Source organism: Sarcophilus harrisii, chromosome 4 (genome assembly GCF_902635505.1).
Source record: "Sarcophilus harrisii chromosome 4, mSarHar1.11, whole genome shotgun sequence".
Lineage (NCBI taxonomy): Eukaryota > Metazoa > Chordata > Mammalia > Dasyuromorphia > Dasyuridae > Sarcophilus > Sarcophilus harrisii.
In genome coordinates this window covers 109696536-109718095 of record NC_045429.1, presented here as the reverse complement: position 1 = coordinate 109718095, position 21560 = coordinate 109696536, and the positions used below count along the sequence as shown (strand labels likewise).

General features: G+C 35.2%; 1 long non-coding RNA gene across 1 annotated transcript in view; it reads left to right on the top strand.

The window, feature by feature from the left end:
• The first annotated feature begins 676 nt into the window (after positions 1-676).
• The window catches only part of LOC116419109, a 156436-nt gene continuing 135552 nt past the window's right edge, over positions 677-21560 (top strand). The window contains exons 1-2 of the long non-coding RNA XR_004229375.1: positions 677-928; positions 1029-1177. This is a non-coding gene — a long non-coding RNA (uncharacterized LOC116419109). The remainder of the gene's footprint in view (positions 929-1028; positions 1178-21560) is intronic.

The following is a 21560-nucleotide window of genomic DNA, read 5'->3' as shown; positions in this document are numbered from 1 at the left end:
AATTAGGGTGGTAGAAATGGGATTGGAAAAGTTAAAGATAGGATATATAAAATAGGTGAGATTATCTGGACTGGATATCCAATGGGATGTGTGTGTGACCTTGTATGTGTGTACATGTACAATGAATTGACTGAAGTCAAAGATAACGCCAGGAAATTGAGTCTGGGTGTCTAGAACACTATAATTGTCATTAATAGCAGTCAAGAAATCAGTTAAGAAAGCACAAGTTTTAAGAGGTAAATAATGAGTACAGTTTGGCACATCTAGAGTTTTAGGTATTGGTAGGTAGAACTCACAAGATAATAGATTTGGAGATGTCAGGGACATTAGAAACTAATTAGTCCAGTTCCTCTCATTTTGCAAATAAGGAAATTGAGGTTATGAGAGGTTGAATGCTTTGGCCAAGATCACACAGATAGTATGAGGTAGATAGGTTATTTGAATCCAGGTCCATGCACTCCAGGGACATCTGGTTGGTGCAGTGGATAGAGCACCAAGCCTGGAGTCAGAAAGACCTGAATTTAAATCCAACTTCAGATACTAGCTGTGTGATCCTGGGCAAGTCATTGAAGCCTATTTGCCTTAGTTTTTTTCATCTGTAAAATGACCTAGAAAAGGAAATGGCAAATCACTATAGTATCTTTGTCCAAATCAGTACTCAAATCAGATGTGAGTGAAAAATGACTGAACAGCCACATATTTCAAATCCCTTGGTTTTTTTTCCTAGTGTACCACACTGCCTCCAAAATAACTACTAGGCAATTGGATATGGAGCTCCAAAGGCCAGATGGGGCTGAAGAAAAACATGATAGTTGAAATCAGGAAAGTGTTTACAATATCCAAGAAAAGAGAGTATGTCTCTTTCCCAAAAGGATTGCCCCTATCAATATAACCATATATACAGCCAGCATTGAAATGAATTGTAAATGTGAGTCTAAATTGATATCAGCTCTTATGGGACACAAATCAAGGGAATGGTCTAGGTCCTTGAATAGCTAGATCTCACACTGTTTGTGTCTTTGATTCAGGTCAAGTGGAGAGCCGCTGGACATGCTGCTGAGAGACAGATCTTTTCACTTGGAAAATGATTTATCCAACCGTATTGTAAGAAGATGGCTGTCCTTGTTCCAAAAGGCTGTCCTCTGTGAGAGGAATGATTGTGTGATCAATGCCAATGGTGAGCTGAAAACTTGTTTCTTCTTTTCCTCTTTAACTGAAAGGTTTATTCAAGTTATTTGTAAATTTAACAATAACCAAGATTCCAAGGCCCATTACTCAGAAAGCCTTGATTTTCTTGCTTATTCTATGCCCCTTATCAATACTCTTTAGAGCTTGGGGCTGAAGCAACATAATGGAAGCCAGGATACATTGTCTGCATCTCAACAAGGACGCTAGCTTTTGGTTACAAAGCTACCAGGTTGCCTCTTCCCCCTCCCCCTTCATTCCCAGACAAAGCCTCTGATAGTTGAGTGGGGTCCGAGACCTGAGAAACAGTGAGGGACAGAGAATTTTAAACATTTCTCATGCTGGTTGCCATAGTCTATATGTGATTTATGTCCTTCAGAGAATTTCTCATAGTCCAATGTATAACTATCCCCAGATAAATTCCCCAAATGTACTGAAAAGTCTCAATGGAGGTGGATCTTTCTTTTTTCTCTTAGCTTTGAATAAAAAGGCATCCCAGAGGCAAATTACCTCTTTTATTGATTGCCTATCTTGAAATTTTCTTTTTGTTCTGCTGCTGTTTTACCCGACTGAGAAAATCCTGCTTACATGCTCAGTTCTCCAGGGGAAGGCCACAGAACCTATTGGTACAAGTGGGTAGTCCATTAGTGGTAGACTTAGCCAGCTTGCCAATGATGATAAATTACTGCATTCATCTTATAATCATCACTTCACTAACTTCCCAAATCTTGCCACATACCCTGCTGCCACATTCTCATATTCCTCTCACTGGAATTTGTGCTTTGCCCCTTGGATCCTGGCCTCTGAAAGGGGAATTTTTGCCTTATCTTACCTAGAACCAGGACACCATAGGACAAAACATTCTCCTGCTCTCTCTCCACTTCCACTTTATAGATTGTCTTTTCCCATTAGAATGCAAGTTTCTGGAGGATAGGGACTGTCATGCTTTCTTTCTTTTGTATATACTGTGCTTAGAGCACTGCTTGGCATATAATTTTAATTTCATTAAAAAGTATTAATAAATGTTTTCCCTCCCTCCATTCCTTCCCTCTCTCTTTCTTTCTTCCCTTTTTCCATCCTTTTCTAATCTTGCCTCCCTCCCTGCCTCCTTCCTTTCCTCCTTTCTTCCCTCCTTCCTTCTCTCCTCCCCTCCTTCTTTTCTTTTTTCCCCTCCTTCAATTTTTCTCTCCCTTCTTTCCTTCCTAACCTTCCTTCCTTCCTATCTGCTTTTTTTCTTCTGTTCTTATGGGTAGAATATGCAACTTGGATCAAAGTGAATTCATCATGAACTTTGAAGTTCCACCAATAGTCATAGTACCATTAATGAGAATAATACAAATAGAGCACCATACTTTTGAAAAACTCAGAAACTTACTATATTCTCATAGTTATAAGTAGAAATATCCAGCCAACTTTCCAGGGTCAGGGTTTAGGTCGGCAGCAATCATCTGTTTCTCCTGTCTGAGAGTGGGAGAGGTTAGTTAGCTGTAGGGGCAGGAGTTGTATAATGGGTACAGCACTGACCTTAAGAGTCGGGAGAACTGGGTTTGAATTTCACCACAATCATTTGCTAGTTCTATGAATCAAGGAAAATCAATACGTTTTTTAATTCTCAGTTTCTTCATTTGTAACAGAGCCCCCATCTCATAAAGTTATTGTGAGGACCAAATGTTTCCTTTGTAAACATTCAAGTGCTTCATAAATGTTAGATATTCATTAGGGTCTTGTAGTCAAGAGTGATATGATGGGACCTACATATGTAAGAATATCATAGATCAACATGTCAATAAAGGCTAAATGATAGATCTCAAACTTAATAAATACAAATATTGCATTTATTCTAATTGAGTATTTGAGAGGTAGTCAGATATAGTGCTTAAAAATCTTATCACAGTCAGGATACATTCTAGCTATACAACCTTGGATGGATGCTCTGGGAAACTCTTTAATACTCTAAATTACTTAGATATTTGTGGACTTTCATTGTTTAAATAAATTTCTTTACTAAGACTCCCCAATACCAATGAAATGAAATTACCAGTCTAGTTAAAAAAAAACACACACAAAGAAAACAAAATAGGAGTAGAGAATGAAGGAGGGAATAGAGAGGGGGTGAGTTTCATCAAGGAAGCCTGTTAGATGAGATGAACTTAAAACATGAAGGGAATCACTTCCCTTCTTTGGGCCTCAGTTCCCTCATTTGTAAAATTAAGGAGTAACTTATTAGTTTCTTCCAGCTTTATGTCCTATACCTTTATGATTAATTTCTCTTACGTTCCCCTGCTCCTCATCCTTGGGCACACTAGCTTTGTTGTTTGTCCTTGATGCCCCTGAGTTTTGTTCCTTCATTCAATCCTTACCATGTACAAGGGAACAAGGAAAGTTCCCTTAAATTTTGGTGAATTGGACTTGGCATAGCGAATAAAAATAATGCCCATTTTAGTTCTTCTACTTTTTGTCAGTTCAAAATACATTCTCATTAGGTAGGTTGAAAAGTTACTATAATGCTGTCTCCATGGAATTTAAGCCGTTGGTAGGGAGAAAGAGGACAAGGATACTGAAGGAGGAAGGAAGGAAAACAATACTTTTCCCATTTATTTGTCTGCTGGTTAAAACAGCGTCTTCTGATGTGGAGCCTCAGGATATAGGACAAAGTCTAAAAAACACAACTAAAAATGCATTTGACATTTTAATACATCTGTCATTTCAGTCAGATCACAACCCCTCCACCCCCTCTCATTCTCCGTGACTCTTGTCCATGCCTTGCCATAAATCTTCCATAAAGGTCTCACTCACTGTGATAAAGGTTTTCCCTTTGGTCTTTTGCTATTTCTGGGGTATATTGATGTATCACTTGGCCTGCCCATTCCTGTTTCTTATTTTTGCTACATGACTCCTCCTTTTCTATTTATGTCTTAAATAATGTCCTTTATGTCAGTTACTAACTGTACATCATTGCTATTAAAGAGGGTATTACCAATTTGTCCTCTGTCCTGCATGACAAGAAATCTTCCTAAAATCTCCCTATTAAAGTAGAAAAAAATGGACCCAGATCATTTATATTTAACTGCGTGATCTTTGAATAGACTTGATATTTCCCTTTTTTATAAGAAGTGTTATTGCTTACAGAGGAAGAGTATGTGAGTAATCCAGTCCATTAGGAAAAGAATGAGGGAAAGGGAAATCTTAGGAAGATAATGAGGTAGTATAATTTAGAACTTCTTGGAGTAGAATGAGGGAGAGAGTGAGCAGGTTGCAATCTATTGTCTCAACAGACACTCATGATCCAAACTTTCTTTTCCTTGTTCCTCAGCCAGCATCTGACTTCTCACCTTTTCCTACACTAATAAAAGAGTACATATGTTCAAAATAATTTTTCCCTCTAGGTTTCCTACCATGGAGAAAAGTCCTGGTGGCTCTAAGCTAGTTATGGTTCTAAACATAATTAGACTACATATGGCACTTTGATAGTTGGATCTGATGACCTCTAAGATGCCTAATTGTTCCAAATCTAAGCCCTTTTGATCCTATATAAAGAATTACAAGGTTGATTCAAGGGAGAGCTTCATTTTGCTTATCTCAAGAACTGCAATTGCAATTAGTCTATCTATATGTAGAATGAATCTTTTCATTGCCTTTTGGGTTACTTATAATTTTTATCCTCCTGAGATGGTTGTGTTCATAACATTGTGAAGAGAATATAAATATTGGTATAGACATGAGATATGGGCTTTTGCAATAATGAGAAATTTGGGATAACTTGAAAGAATTGGGCAGTTTTCTAAATGTCATCCAATCTTCTCTTCTTTTCTTTCTCCATTCTGGACTTTCTCCATCTGCAGCACCTATGTAAGATTTGATGAATAAATTCAATAGGCTGGATGTAGAATTGCATATTATAATATCTAATATGTGTCTTCTAAGGTTTTGTTAGTGCAAAATTCCTTGCATGGTCCACAAAAAAAGATAGTTTTCCTGTTGAGGTCTAGTTTCTCCAAGAGCTGTCATTTGAAGATGGCTTTGTTCTATTTACAGCTAGACAAAACCTCTTCAGTGAGAGCCATAGTAATACATTAATCTAAGAATGCATTTATAAAAAAAATTGAACTCATTTCAGAACCTCTTAATCATTAATGAATGCAAAATAATTTCTTCAAAAAAAGCTATTGCTCATCTATAGAAGTGGATTTTGTGCCATATCCTGAAGTTCCACAAAATTAGACATACAAAATCAATATCCAGTGGACCTGTGATTTAAGGATAATCATAACCACTCTGTCTCTTTTCATTCTCTGTGACTCTCATCCATATCTTGCCATAATTCTTACATAAAAAAACTCATTACCTGTGATAAAGATCTTCCTCTTGCCTCTTTTGTCATTTCTGAGGTATACTGATGTATCTGTTGGCACGTCTTTCTTGTTTCTTGGATACATAATCTATATCCTTAAAGAAATGCATAAATGGATGTTTTCTTTTCTATCTTTCTGTCTGTCTGTCTCTAAGCCTCTGGCTCTGTCTCTTTTAAATTCAGTTTTATTTTATTTTCATGTCTGAATTTTCTCCCTCCTACTTTTCTCTTCTCTTCTTTTGAGCAAGAAAAACAAATCCTTATACAAAAATGTATGGTAAAACAAAACAAATTTTGCACTGGCCATGTCCAAAACTAAAACAGAGACATAAGCCTTGACCTATACTTCGAGATTGCCACGTCTCTATCACAAGGTGAGTAGAATCTTTCATCTTGAGTCTTCTGGAATTTTGGTTAGTCACTATGTTGAACAGAGTTCCTGAAGGGGAACTTTTTTTTTTTTTTTCAAATTACTTCATAAAATAGCTATAGCGGCTATGGACATGCCACTGTAGTGGCAGTGGCAGGATGACACAAAGGCTATGAGGGTGTTCAGTTTTATAAACATAAACTTAACTCTGGTATTCTAAATTTGAGATATTCATTAGATAACAATGAGTGATCTACAATGAGTGGTTTAGCTGACTTGCAGCAATCTTGACATTCTGTTAATAAAATTTGAAGAAAGATGGAAGTTGCAGCACAATGGAAGGATGATGCAAAGAATGGAGTGGACAGGTTTGGCTTTAGCATTTTTTGAAAGGCAACAACAAAGTTAATGGAATCTATGGTCATCACAAATTGTAGTAATAATGATAAGTATTTGCAAAACATTAACTATGAAAATGATTGCAGCATAAGTACCAGTTGCTGAAGATAAAATGAAAGACAAATTCCACAAAAGAATCAATCAATAAACATTTAGTAAGTGCCCACCATTACCCAGAACTACAATATTCAATCACTGAGGATACAGAAAGAGATAGAAAGTTTCTGCTCTCAAGGGACTTGCAATCTAATGGAATTTGTTAATCCCTTCATTAAAAACTCTTTATAAGGGTAACGCTATATGAATAAGAGTAACCAATAATAGAGAACAAAATACAAAAAAAATTCAACAATATTTCTTTAAAACATTGTTCAAAGCGTCTTTACCATTTCCCAATCAACTGAAAAGTGTACCTATTTTTTGTTGATTATAATTTTTGGGGGGCAGAACAAAAGCTGATTTAACATTTTTTTATACAACAAGTCTTCTCCCACCCATAATATCCATCCTTATGTCATGATTGTTTAATATTTTTTGGAAGATGTAATGATAAAAAATAATTCTGTTCTATGATATTCTAGTAATAAACATCTGATGAAGTATAAAGCAAGGTGTATACTTGCTACTGTGATGGAGGAGATCCAAGTAGAAGAGGAATACCCCATGGATGATGAAGTCTTTAAATGCTCCTGTTTGTGAATGATATGGTGCTGATTACTTAAAGTCCCAGAACAGTGCAGAGCTTCATGAAAGGAATCTATAATTATAGGAGTGGCTGCTTTTCAACACCTTCAGATGTTATGATTCACAGTTGTGGAGGCTCATGGAGAATTGACCTGCCCCTTCACCTAGGCATGGTCCTTAACAGACTTGTCTATTCACATAGGAAAAATCAAATGGATGAGGCATGATGATTGATTAGATTTCAATGTGTATCGGGATGGACTCCTTATAGAGCCTGTACTATATACATTTATATATATATATATATATATATATATGCACAAACATTATATATATATGCATACATATATGTATATGTGTTTGTGTGTATGTGACATTGACAGTTCAAATAGACAATAATGGGTCCAGAGGTAGATGAAAAGTAGAGAAATTATAAAACTCTTTTCCTGGCTATAAATGGAAATATAAATGCATTCTGCTCAAAAGAGAAAATTGGGCTTATTTGAAATGATCCATCATTAAAATAAAATAATTAAACATACATGGTCAAGTATCCTTTTTCTTCTTCTTTTGGCAAAATGTATTCAAGTCAGAAAGATATGGATTCCAATCCTGTCTAAAAATACTTACTAGCTTTATGACTATAAATAACTACTTAAGTACTCTGTGTCTTAGTTTTATCATTTAAAAATAAGGATGCTAATAGTTTTTGTGTGTATCTCTCAGGGTTTTTATGAAGCTTAAATGATATGATGTATGTAAAATGCTTTATATCATCATTACTAATCATATGACTTTGCATGAGATGGTGAAAGTTGTATATAAACTTATAAGCTTCATGACCTAAAGATGTTACTTATTCCTTTTTTTTGGTCTCTGTTTTATCTGTACTATGCAATTTTTGAATTAGATCTTTCAGGTCTCTTTCAGCTCTTACATGATGATTCTTTGGCAATGAATGAGGAATCTGGTCTTAGCTAAGGCTTTCATTATTTTAGAAAATTCTTCAACTCCACAAGCATGAAGTTTAAAGGAAAGATCTTAGGGGACTCATTTTGAAAAATAAATTTTTATTGATGTTTTTTATATTATATCCCCTCTCTCCATCCATCCCATATAATAAACAGTATTTTTAAAAGAGGTAAAATATTAGCATAACTGAGAGATATATTGAAAAGGTACACAAACATGTATAATATGTAATGCCTGTAGACCTCCCATCTATTCTTTTATATCTCTTCATTTAAATTCTGCTTGGACTTTATAACAAATTTGCTACATTCACTTTTGAGTTTTTGATGTATAGTTGCTCTTTCTATTTACATTGTTATAGTTGTGTATATTGCTTTCTTGCTTCTGTTTGCTGCACTGTATCTGTTTATGTAGATCTTTACCTATGTAATTTCTTATAGAACGGTAACATTCTATCATATTTGTTTAATACAATTTGTTTATCCATTCCCCCATTGATGTACATCTTTGTTTCCAATTCTTTACTATCTTTGGTGTATTAAGAAGACTTTATTTTTATTTGGGTTTTCCTTTGGGATACAAGTCTAGCAATAGAATGTCCAGGATGGACATCTCAGTCACTCTATTTTTATAATTTCAAATTGCTTTCCAAAATGGTTTTGTATAATAATTTAATAGTGTTCCTATCATTCCATAATATTTCTAAGATTGAGTATTGCCATTTTTATCATCTTTGCCAATTTTCAGGGTGTGCAGTAAAATCTCAAGTTTTTTTTTTAACATTTATGATTTAGATTATTCTTTAGAATTCTTTAAAATGATTTAGATCATTCTTTAATGTAGTTATGAATACTTTGTAGTTCTTTTGAAAACTGTTCATATTCTTTGACCATCTATTTTTGGAATAATGATTAGTCGTTATATTTGTGTATGTATATATACATATATATGCAAATATTATTGGTTATTATATATGTATATATATATCTTGGATACTAAATCCTTATTAAATAAATTTGATAGGAAGATCCCCCCTAATTCAATCAGCTTCCTTTCTTATAATATATCTTATATGAATTTTTGTCTCTGTAGAAACTTTGCATTTTCATGTAAAGTTATTTATCTTTTATAATTTCCTCTATATCTTATTTAGTTAAGAATACATTTTCTACTTGTAGCTGTGAGAGGTAAATGATCTGCTTCTCTTCTAATTTTTTAAAAAATATGATCTTTATTATTAAGGTTTTATAGTCATTTAGAATCCATTGTGGAATAGAGATTAAAGTGTTGGTCTGAGTCCAATTTCTGTTAGACTATTTTGCAGTTTAGGGTTAGTTGCTTTTTAAGAAATCAAATAAAGAGTTTTTTTTTCCTTTTCAGGTAATTTATGTTTTCCACTTTCCATCAAACACTGGGTTATTAAATTCTACTGTGTGTGATTCTCCCTTGTCTAGTCTGTTCCATTGCTCTATTTCTCTATTTTTCAACCAATAACAACTTGTTTTGATAACTACTTCTTTGTAATATAATTTAACACCTGGAAGTGCAATTCATTGAACTAAAATTTAAGATTAACTGGAAGGACTAAACCATGTCAGTTGGTGCAGTGTGTGTATGTGTGTATTTGTTTGTATGTGTGTGTGTTCCTTACTAAGGAAAATAGAGATAGGATGGAAATTGTTACTTCAAAGTAAAATTATAATAAAAATTTCAAGCAATTAATAACACCTCATTCTTCTATTAAAAGACATATACACGAGGACTCACAAGAGATAAGGCTGTCAACTTAGCCTGTTGTCTTGGTCTAGTGATAGCTGAAGGAAGCCTGGAGCACCAGTTGATCCTAGGGGAGCCCCTACAAACAACCAATAATTTCACTTATTTATGGAACAGTCAGACTCAAAGTTAGAAAGGGCTAGACTCAAGTACCACTTATGACTCTAAGAAAGTCATTTAACTTCTCAGTGACACTGGCAACTCTCTTAAGACTATAAGTGGTCGAAGACGTGCCAGACATACATTGGCACAAAGGGCTTAGAAGGAGTTTCCCTACTATTTATTCTTTTTCTCTGACAAGGGATCCTAATGACAATCCAGTCAAACACCTTCATTTTACAGTTGAGGAAAATAAGGCCCAGAGAAATTGCCCTAAGCAACACAGTTCCACAGTCAGAATTCTAACTTGGATCTCTTTAACTTTTAGTCTGGTGTTTTTGATTTAGTATAAATAGCCAAATAAATTCTGCTACTTAGGAAACAAATTGAAAAAAGATGATAATGGCATAATTATTAAATAAAATTATATTAATAGCCAACAATTAACTGTTGATTGATAGTTACAGTAATCATATAATTAATACAACTAATTATTCACCATGGCAAAGGGAAGGGGAGCCTGGATTCTCAAGACTATGCCAGTGAAATCTAAGCTCTGGAAAGTCTTATCAAGGAGAAGGAAAAGAAATAAGCATTTATATAGTGCCTGCCATGTGCCAGGAATAGTGTTGTGAACTTTTACAAATATTATCTCATTTGACCCTCACAACAACTGTAGGAGGAAAGTGCTTTTATTATTACCATTTTATAGTTAAGGAAACTAAAGGAAATAGAGATTTAGTGATTTGCCTAGAGCCTAGGCACTCAGGCACTCAATCTAGAAACTCAGGTGTTTCTGACTACAGGTCTTAAGTGGGAAAAGTTTCAAATATAAGACAAATCTACTCAAATTCAGAAAGACTTATTATGAGATTGGGAAAAGAGTATTGGAAGGAATTTTGAAAGAACATCCAATAAGTTACAGAGAGGTTTGTAATATGTGTCATTGAAATTACTCACACTAATGAAATGTCATGTTTTTGAAGTACTGAAATATTTGTATTTTTAAAAAAGTGCTTTGTTCTAAGCACTTATTTAAGTGCTTAGTGAAGTAAAATAAGCAAGAAATAAGTGAAATAAGCAAGATAAGGTAATATAGTAAAAAGAGCATAGATGCTGGGGTCATGGGATCTGAGTTCAAACGTTAACTGATATTTTGTGTTGGTATGACTTCAGGCAAGTGAATTGATTTTATTATGTCTTAGTTTCCTCATTTGTAAATGGATCAGATAGTCTCTGAGCTTCCTTTTAGAGCTAGATCTATGATCTCCCTTTTGTAGTTGAGGAAACCAAGGCTTTGATGAAGTGACTTTTTTGAGGTCACCAGGTAGAGATGGGTCTCCAATCTATATTTTCTGATTTCAAGTACAGGATTTTCCCCCTAAGCCATGATTTTACTATATATACTGATGTGACAAGAAGTAGATCACCCAAGTGAGGAGAACAGCATGCCTTTCAGTGAGTGAGGAATAAACCATGGTGTCAAAATGGTTTCACCATTCAAATTGACACTGAGACATTTTGTTCAGGGTAGTTAAGTAATGTCTGAATAGAGAGCTGAAATGGGAGCAGCTGCAGGTAGGGAAGTCCATAAGGACATTTGTCATGAGGACTTATTGATAGCATGCATACACGTGTAACACTTGCAAAGGAACAGTCATGGGGGTACCCTTTGGGAAAATAGCTGCTAATGAGAGGAAGGTTCTTACTGGGCAAAGAGGTACTGCTTATTATTTTATTCATTTAACAATGACTTATTAAGTGTTCACTGTAGGCCAATCACTGATTCGGTGTTGGGGATATATAGGCAAAGTACAAAATGCATTCACAATGATTAGCTCATATTTATGTAATGCTTTCAGGTTTGCAAAGTGATTTACAAACGTTAGTTCATTTGATCCTTACAATAATCTTTAAAGGTAGGCTATTATAATTCTTATTTTATGGCTAAAGAAACTGAGACAGAGATTAAATGACTTTCCCAGGTTCATATAGTTTGTGAGGGTCTGATGCTAGATTTGAATTCAGATCTTTCTGACTTCAGCTTCAGTGTTATATCCACTGCCTCACACAACTGCCCACTATATCCCTCTAGCTGTTTTATATACATCACCTCACTGAACCTTACAACAACACTGTGGGAATAGATGTATTATTATTCTTATTTTACAGATGAGGAAACTGAGACCCAGGCTAAATGACTTGCTTTGGTCATACAGCTAGTAAGAGATTAAAGGGAGATTGGAATTCAGTTGTTTCTGGTTCCAAGTCTAGCCCTCTATCTGCTACAAGCCTCCTGTCCCTACACTTAAGAAATTTGTAGTAGGATGGAATTAAAGAATCTCAAATACTCTATCAAGAGTGAGCTGAACATCCAAAAACAATCTTTCTATTCATGAATTCTGGACATTTATTCATCTAGCAATCTAGCATGCAATATTGTAGAAAGAACTCTGGATTATGGTCAAAGAATATGCAGAGATAATTTTCAAATGAGAAAACTCAAATTGTTAATTATCACTTTAAAAACATGTTCAACCTCATAAATATTAAAAGAAGTGCACATTAAAGTAATTCTGAGCTATCAACTTATATCAAGTTGGCAAAAAATAATTTAAAACAATGAAATCCAATGTTGTCAGCATTACAGAGGAGCATAGGGGACCTCCAGCAAGGGGCTCGAATCAAATGGACCTCAGGTTGATCCTGGGGGAGCCTGACTCTAGAGAAGGTAAATTTCTCTTTTTATGATTTATTGCTCCTACTTATTTTAATATAGGAAAATCTCTTTCTTTACCCTTCTCTCTGTCTCTGTCTCTGTTCTGTCCTTGTCTGTGTCTGTCTGTTTCTCTCTCTCTCTCTCTCTCTCTCTCTCTCTCTCTCTCTCTCTCACACACACACACACACACACACACACACACACACACACACACAGAGCTGGGGTTAAGTCCTGATTTTAGGGTTGGTGCTCTATCCACTGGATCACCTAGCTGCCCCAAAAGCTAAACAAAATTTAGACATAATTTCTAAGTTTTTTTCCCCTGCAATAGACAATAGGATCCCTCCTACAAAGGTACTTCATGTACAATATTTCTATCAGGAATGGAACAGATTTTTTAAAAATAGTTTTTCTTTTATCACAGAAATTGTAAAAGAGGCAGAATACTTAAAGGTGCATATAAACACTCATTACTGGTGGATTTGCAAACTTGTAGAATCTTTTTGCAGAGCAATCTTGCCTCCACACAGTAAAAAAGTTAGAAATATAGACATACCCTTTGACCTAGTAATTCCACTGTTGGGAATGTGCTCTGAATATGCTTAAAAACAAAAATAGTGCAAACTTATTAAAGACTGTTATAGCAGCTTTACATTGAATTTCAATTAAAAAAAATTGAAAACAATTTAAATGTCCAGTAGCAAGTGAATGATTTAAATGAGTTCTTGATTCATTTAAGGGAACACAATTTAGAATAATAAGAATGAGGAATACAGAGAAGTATGGAAAGATTTTAATTTTTTAAAAGACCAAATCAATGGCATACATTTGACTAAGATTATATAAGAAGGAAAATTTATTTCTCTCTACATTGAGATCCAAACAGCATAAACCAGAAAATGTTTCTATAGATGGTAAAGTTTTGTAAAAATATGTCATCAATCAAATATGTCATCAAAATACAGCATCAACGCTGTATTCTTTACAAATGCAGATCACCAACCTTCTAGGACTTATGGAGGGAGAAACAAAGTTGTCTTCCTTTCAGAATAATGTATTGGGTTGGGAGTGTGGGTGAAGGTAGATTTTATTCCACAACCCTCAAGTACTACAAATACTTTCACCTGGATAGATTTGGACAGTTCCCTGGTTTAGGTAAAAAACAATGAGAATTTTACTGTCATTTATTTCTCAACAAATGGGTCAGGAAAGCGGGTAGGGGGGTAGCTCTGTTAGTGGTATTGCAGGAAGAAATATTTTAGTGGTCTATTTCCAAATGTAAATTAGGCAAAATAGAACTATTATATAATAACACCTATGGAAAAAAGAAAAACTCAAAACCATTCCTTCAAATAGATAAAGGGTAAAGCCCAGGATTCCAAGAAGTTAATATTAATTTGATCACTCATTTTATTGGGTAATTACACTCCATTGCTCTTCAGAGGCTAGTGGGTTTAAAAAAATAGTTAAATAGACTTTTTTAAGTGACACCACTCCCTTTCCAATAATGTACACATCAGGAATGCACAGAGCTCTTTAGCATGCAAGATACAAAGTGTTATTAAATCATTTGCTATTTTTCCTATAAGGAAGGAGTTCTTCCCAGAGTACTAATCTGCTTGGGGAAAAAAAAAGCCTCCTAATTTAGAAGAAAATGAGACTTTCACTCCACTCAGCAAACACCTTTGCTAACGCTTCATTAGTATGTATTTTCACATAATTCAATTAGCCAAAATACATACAAATGCTCACAGTACTGTTCCCAGCTCTGGGAGTGTCAGGGTGGCTTTAAACAGATCTGAAACAAAATTGCATAAATCGCATGTAAAGCTCTGTGCATACAAAGATACCTTCAGGGTTCTAATAAATTCATGAAACTTTTTTAAAGTATGATTTCCTAGCAGGCAATCACTTTTAATTAACAGGATCACCTACAGCAACACATGTCCTTCAAAAACTTACATTATTTTTTCTTTTTGAATTTCAAAGTTTCTGTAGTGAAAGTTGAATAGCTGAGTAGCTTAACCTCAAAAGGGTTCCAGGCTTTCATGACAGCTATAAATCACTGTGGTGCCTTCTTTATAAGAAGAAAAGATTCTTAACACAACAGAGAAAGAAGGAAACCGCTTTTTAGTCATAGCTAGAAGCAAGCATTTTCTCCAAAGGTCAAAAAACTTTTCCTCAGTTAAAGAATAATTTTTAAGGACATCGCAGCTACTTGTACAACTAACCTCGTGTAATTTACTTTATGAATTAAACATACAATTTTGAGGATTTGTGATTTTTTCTACTGGATGGGTATTTCTCTTTCTGGAGGTGGCTTTAGAGCATTTCCTTGCTTCCCTTGGGTAGAGATAAACATGGAGGCTGATGACTGGATGGAGGGACTTCTTTAATGGACCCATCTCATAGTGGAATATGGGTCCTGAGGTCCATTTAAACCTGGTTTTTTCAAATGGATAGCTCTAGCTAACACTTTCTTCACGGCTTTGGAGCTGGAAGAAAAGTTAGAGGCATTCAGAGCTGAACTTCTTATTTTACAAATGCTCAAAGCAAGGGTCAGAGAGGTGAAGGTTGCACCGTTATAAGCAGAAGTGCTGGCATCCAAATCCAGGATTTTTGACTTCAAGTCCAGTGCCCTCTCTTCTGAACTGATTGCCTTCCTTAGTGCTGCCCTGTTTCCTAGATTAGATTAGGTCAGTATCTTCAGCTATCATCCTGTGAAGCAATCCCCATGAAGATGGAGCCTGGCAGCTGTTCCTACAGGGAATACAACACCAGCTACTTAAGATCCCAAAAGAAAGCTCTTATCACCAAAGTCCTTGGGCATTGTCAAATGGTTCAACATCAGAAACTGATACTATTTTATCAATGGAAATGATATCATATCCCTGACAAAGTGGTCATTTAGCCTCTTCTTTCAGTGATAGGGAGCTTATCCTCTTTGTTTTTAGCTTTTGTAGTCATTAAATTCTTCCTTATTGTACAAGGAAATCACTGTAACTTTCATCAATTGCTTATTCCCTGCTGCCATTACACACACCCTACTCAGGTCCTCCCTATCCTGTTAATCCCAAGGATCCTAGAATCTTTTCCCAATGAAATGAAATGAAATTGGGAATGAAATGCAATGAAAACAAAATTCAGAGAAGTCACAATATGTCTCATTTTCTTCCCTCTTTTCTTACCTTATTTTTGTCCAGGGAGATCAGTTCCTAAGTAAAGGCATGGACAGCTAGGTGGAACAAATGGATAGAGGGCCGGCTCTGTACTTGGGAAGATCATCTTTTTATGACCATAAATCTGTCCCCAGACACTAGATGTGTAATCCTGGGCAAGCCACTTAATCCTGTTTGCCTCAATTCCCTCATCTGTAAAATGAACAGGAGAAGGAAATGGCAAACTACTCATATTTCTGCCAAAAAACACCCCAAATGGGGTCACAAAGAGCTGATACAGTTGAACAATTGCAATAGCAAAAATTTTGTGTGTCTACACCAAGGGAGTAAAGGCAGAGAAGAACAGGAGGTATCTTGGTCCAGAAAAAGAAGGTGAAAGGTCCTGTGACCAAGAGTTTTGGAGAACAAAGATTATAAAATAGAAGTTTGAGTTTAGCTTGGACAGATGAGTGACCTAAGATCTGATTGATGAAATGATACTTGCTCTTGGTTAAGTGGATGTGATCAAAATGAAGCAGGGTTAAGTGAAAAGCTTAAACAACAAAGGGATTACTGAGGATTAAGTAAATGATGATTATATAGGAGATTGTGGCTTGCTCAAGGATGAATGTCCTGTGATTTGGAAGAATATCTGGAGGTACCAATCAACTCTTTTTCACTGAACAGAAACCAAATGGTAACTTTGGGGAGAAAGAGGAAATAATGATCCCCACTGCAGCTGGTAAGAGTTATTACTGATCCATTTGGATTTCAGTATGTGGGAGTATTTGTTATTAATCGTCAAAGTTCCATCAGAGTGGGAGAAAGGGAAAGGATTCTAACACAGGAAGAATAAAAAGCTACCTGAGTTACACGCAGCTTATCAAAATAGGTCTTTGCTTATTATCTGTAAACTCAATATCCTTCTCCTTTCCATCCCACCCCCCCAAAAAAAGAAAAATTCCACTCTAGAACCATGGAATCATACATTAATAAGAACTAAGTGTTGATTGATAATATGACCATATACTAAGAAACTCTTGTGTGTGTGTGTGTGTGTGTGTGTGAATCAAATGTTAGAATGATAATGTGTGAATCATACAAAGAAGTCCAATGACAAATGATACTTGTGGGAAGCATAATTTAAACAGAAAGTAGATAGAGAAGGATATTATCTCAGTAAGGAAATTACTTGAAAACAATGCTTCTGGATAAGAGAGGGTAAGGGAAGTTATGGTCTCTTTAGGGCAGGCTTAATAGCAGTCACAGTCATTAGTGCCATAACTAAGGTAAAGTGACTGGGGTTTTGCCCTAAAGGCATCAAAATTAGAGAGTAATATAGTTAGCTGCAGTAACTAGTTTTCTCTCTCACCCAAATGAATTTGTTATTAATTGCTTACAGCATTATTTTCACATAATAGATTTAGAGCTGAAGGATATTAATAATAATCTAGTTTAATTATTTCATTTTACACATGAGGAAACTAAAACTCATAGGGGTTAGATGATGATTTACAAAGTTGATTTGAAGGTACTTCTGTGCTCTTTAGCTGCTTTCTCTGGGAATGCTGTTGTCCTAACAATAAAATTGTTAGTTTTTTTAGTCAGTGATGAAGAAGAAGAAGGAAGTAATAATATTTTAGATATTGACCTTCCTTGAAAGAGCTAATGTTAGAGTTCAACTGAGGGAAAGAATTCTTGAGGTTTTCATGACCTGGAGTAAAATAAAGATCAGTCAGACTGAATTTATAGATGGCCTGTGAATCAGGTAGGGGACTATCTTGATAGAGACAGGAAAGTCTCTTGCATAGGATGAGAGGGCAAGGAATATCATGAAGTAGAATGTATACTAAGCTCAGTCAGAGAACTAAGGTTCAAATGATAACTTACTGCAGCACCTCTATAATTTACCTCTTGTCTCTAGGTTTTAGGAAAGATACACTTTGGGGGTGAAGAGACAGAGAGGAGAGGTGAGATAGTAAGAGATAAGATTGCGAGCAGGAGAGAGGTTCTGTGGACTAAAGACAGCAAGTTCAGAACAGTGGGAAAATGGGGTCAAACTCTCTTTATGAACACTTAGCATTTAGTCCATTTTCCTGCTCACAATTATCATGGTGAAATGCAGATATCTTTGCCAGTAGCCTTTAAGAGGTCTGATTCATTCTAGATCCAAAATCCACTAGGGAAAAAAGTGCTTAGTAGCATCTAGTTATTGGTGTTCAAATGCTTTTTCCTCCCAGTTGTGTTAGACTCTCTGTGACCCCATTTGGGATTTTCCTGGCAGAGATTTGTTATGTCCTTCAATTCCTTTTACCGATAAAGAATGGAGGTAAATAGGGTTAGGTAAATTGCCAAAGGTCACATATTTTGTAAGTGTCTAAACCTGGGAAGACAAGTCTTCATGAACCTGAATTCAGGACTTTATCCACCTAGCTGCCCCTATTGGCCATAGGAGGCACTATATAAATGTTAGCAATGGTGAGGATAATTATTAATTCCCATTGACTATACTGGAAAATATCCCAGTCCATAAATTCTGGATCTTTTTTTTTTAAGGATGTATTGTATTAAATAAGCTATCATATATACTGGCAGGAGAATCATCCAAAGTAAAGACAAAAAAATAGAACTGTGGGTTTTTGTGGTTGTTGTTGTTGTTATTGTTGTTTGTCTGTTTGTTTGGGTTTTTTTTGGGGGGGAGGGGAGATTTTTTGAAACAACTCCTGGATTCAGAGAAGCTTTGTACTATAGAAGGATATAGATCAAGGTTGTTGATCAATTGAGTTCCTCCTAATTAATGAAATTATAGACTATGGGGAAGTAACAGAGACAATGAATTATTAAAGTAGCTGCATTTGTGTCTTGTAAAGATATGCTTCTTTTTTATTTTGAATGGTTTATTTTGTCCCTGGTGAAGGAGTTTTCGAAAGGCGCACACGCTCAGTGTAAAGATTGTAAAGACTGAGAAACTAGGAATCAATTCACAGCTTGAAAAAGAAATGTTTAAAAGTTTGGGTACTGGGGCAGCTAGGTGGCGCAGTGGATAGAGCACCAGCCCTGAAGTCAGGAAGACCTGAGCTCTATGAGACACTTAACACTTCCTAGCTGTATGAGCCTGGGCAAGTCACTTAACCCCAGTTGCCTCAATGGGGGGAAAGTTTGGGTACTTAGTTACTCCTTTACAAAAGTAGGAAGAATTTCTTTTCTTTTCTTTCTTTCTTTCTTTCTTTCTTTCTTTCTTTCTTTCTTTCTTTCTTTCTGATGAAATTGTAGGACGGCTGGTTAGGCAGGAGCTGGCTAAAGGATTAGCTATGTCCTTGATGGCCTTTAAAAATCAAGTAACTCCTTTTAAGGATTCACTGGAGAAAAACTGGTGTTTCAGACATCTTCTAAAATAGGTCTTTCCAGATAGAGGAGTGAATTTCTCTTTCCTCTTTCACCATTAACAATAACATTTTCCCCTTTCTCCTCCACTTTATTTAACTTATGATGGGACAGTGCCATGAGCCCCTACCACTATACAGACTCTAAATTTGGACCATTCTTGCCTTGGTTGCTCTGGTCTGGTACATGGTAACTTCGCTCTTCTAAAACCTTAAGAATTCTTCCTTTCCATGGGATCAAGTTGTCAAAATCAACAAGTGCCCACAAGCATTCTTTAAGTGCCTACTATGTACCAGGTACAGTTTTAGGTACTAGATTAAAATGAAAGATTACTTATTCTTACAGAGCTTCCATTCTATGGGGGTCACACACACACACAGAAGAAATATGAGCAGAAAGTTGGGAATCAGAAAAGGTAGACACTTGTAGACGGCATTACAGAGTTTTGAAAAAAAAAAAAAAAGAGCTTCTAAGAGTCAGAACTAAGATTGCTGTATATTATATATTATTGCAAAAGATTGTAGTGTTTAGGAAGAGGAGTAATAAGTACATAGATGGAAAGATAGATAGATGGAGGTCAGGTTGAAAAAGTCTTTTTTAAAAGGTTTGGGTTTACAAATCAGTTCCAATAGAGCAGTAATGAATTGAACCAGCTACACCAAGCGAAAGAACTCTAGGAAATGAATATGAACCAGTACATAGAATTCCCAATCCCTTTATTTTTATCCACCTGCATTTTTGATTTCCTTCATAGGTTAATTGTACACTATTTCAAAGTCTGATTCTTCTTGTGCAGCAAGATAACTGTATGGACATTATAAATATATTGTATTTAATATATACTTTAACATATTTAACATGTATTGATCTATCTGCCATCTGGGGGAGGGGGTGGGGGAAAGGAGGGGAAAAAGTGGAACAAAAGGTTTTGCAATTATCAATGCTGAAAACTACCCATGCAATATATCTTGTAAATAAAAAGCTATAATAAAATTTTTTTTTAAAAAGAGAAAAAAAAGGTTTGGGTTTATAAGTGCTGTTATGTACCATTGAAGGGCAGAGATCTAATGACCAAAAAATGCTATCATTATATGACTACCAAACAGTACTTTATTTTTTCACTTAATAGTATTTAATTTTTTCCAATTATATATAAAGATAATTTTCAATATTCACTTTTGTAAGATTTTGAGTTCCAATTTTTTTTTCTATCTTCCTTCCTTCCCATTCCCTTCCCCAAGATGGCAAGCAATTTGATATAGGTTATATATGTACAATCATTTAAAATATATTTCTATATTAGTTGTTTTGCAAAAGAAAAATCAGAACAAAAGGGAAAAACCACAAGGAAGGAAAAAAAAAACAACAAAAAATGAAAATAGTATATTTCAATCCTTATTCAGTCTTCATAGTTCTCTCTTTAGATGCAAATGGCATTTTCCATCCCAAGTCTGTTGGAATTATCTTGGATCACCGTATTGCTGAGAAGAACTAAGTCTGTTATAGTTGACATATGCCATATATATATATATACATATATATATATGTACATATATATTTAGAGAGAGTTGTATATATACTGTATATATATAGTGGTATATATATTATGTTATATAATATGTAATATGTACAATTTTCTGCTATTTCTGCTCACTTCACTTAGCATCAGTTCATGTAAGTCTTTCCAGCCTTTTCTGAAATCAGCTTGCTCATCATTTCTTATAGAACAATAATACTCCATTACATTCAAATACTGCAATTTATTCAGCCATTTCCCAATTGATGGGTATCCATCAATTTCCAATTCCTTGCTACAGTAAAAATGCCACATTTTTTGCACATGTTGATCCTTTTCCTTCTTTTATGATATCTTTGAGACACAGACCCAGTAGAGGCATTGCTGGATCAAAAAGTATGCAAAGTTTTGTAGCCCTTTGGGCACAGTTCCAATTTTCTCTCCAGAATGGAGGTTTCAGTTCACAATTCCACCAACAAGACATTAGTATTCCAGTTTTCCCGTATCCCTTCCAACATTTATCATTATCTCTTCCAAAAGAGTACTTTAATGTATTTTCCAATGGGAAAGCTTTATTCATCTCAAACTTTCAACTATCTCCCTTTCCTTGAACTTTGTCATGGGATATTCTGGAGAAATAAGACTGAGATGGATTTCCTATGAGCCATTTTACTATTTCGATAAATTGACATTCTTGGAATTAGCCCCCAGATTGTCCTCTTTTCAGAATTTAGTTATTTCTGTTAAGGACTTCACCACCCTTTCATTCATCCAGATTTGCAACATTATTGTCATTCTTGATTCTTAACTCTCACTTACTCCATTTCCCCTCAGTTGCCAAATTACACCATTTCTATTTCACCTCTCCCATACATCCTCCTCACAAAGCAACCACCCTTGTTTAAATTCTCATTGCCTTTCACTTGGACCTTTTAGGACTCTTAACT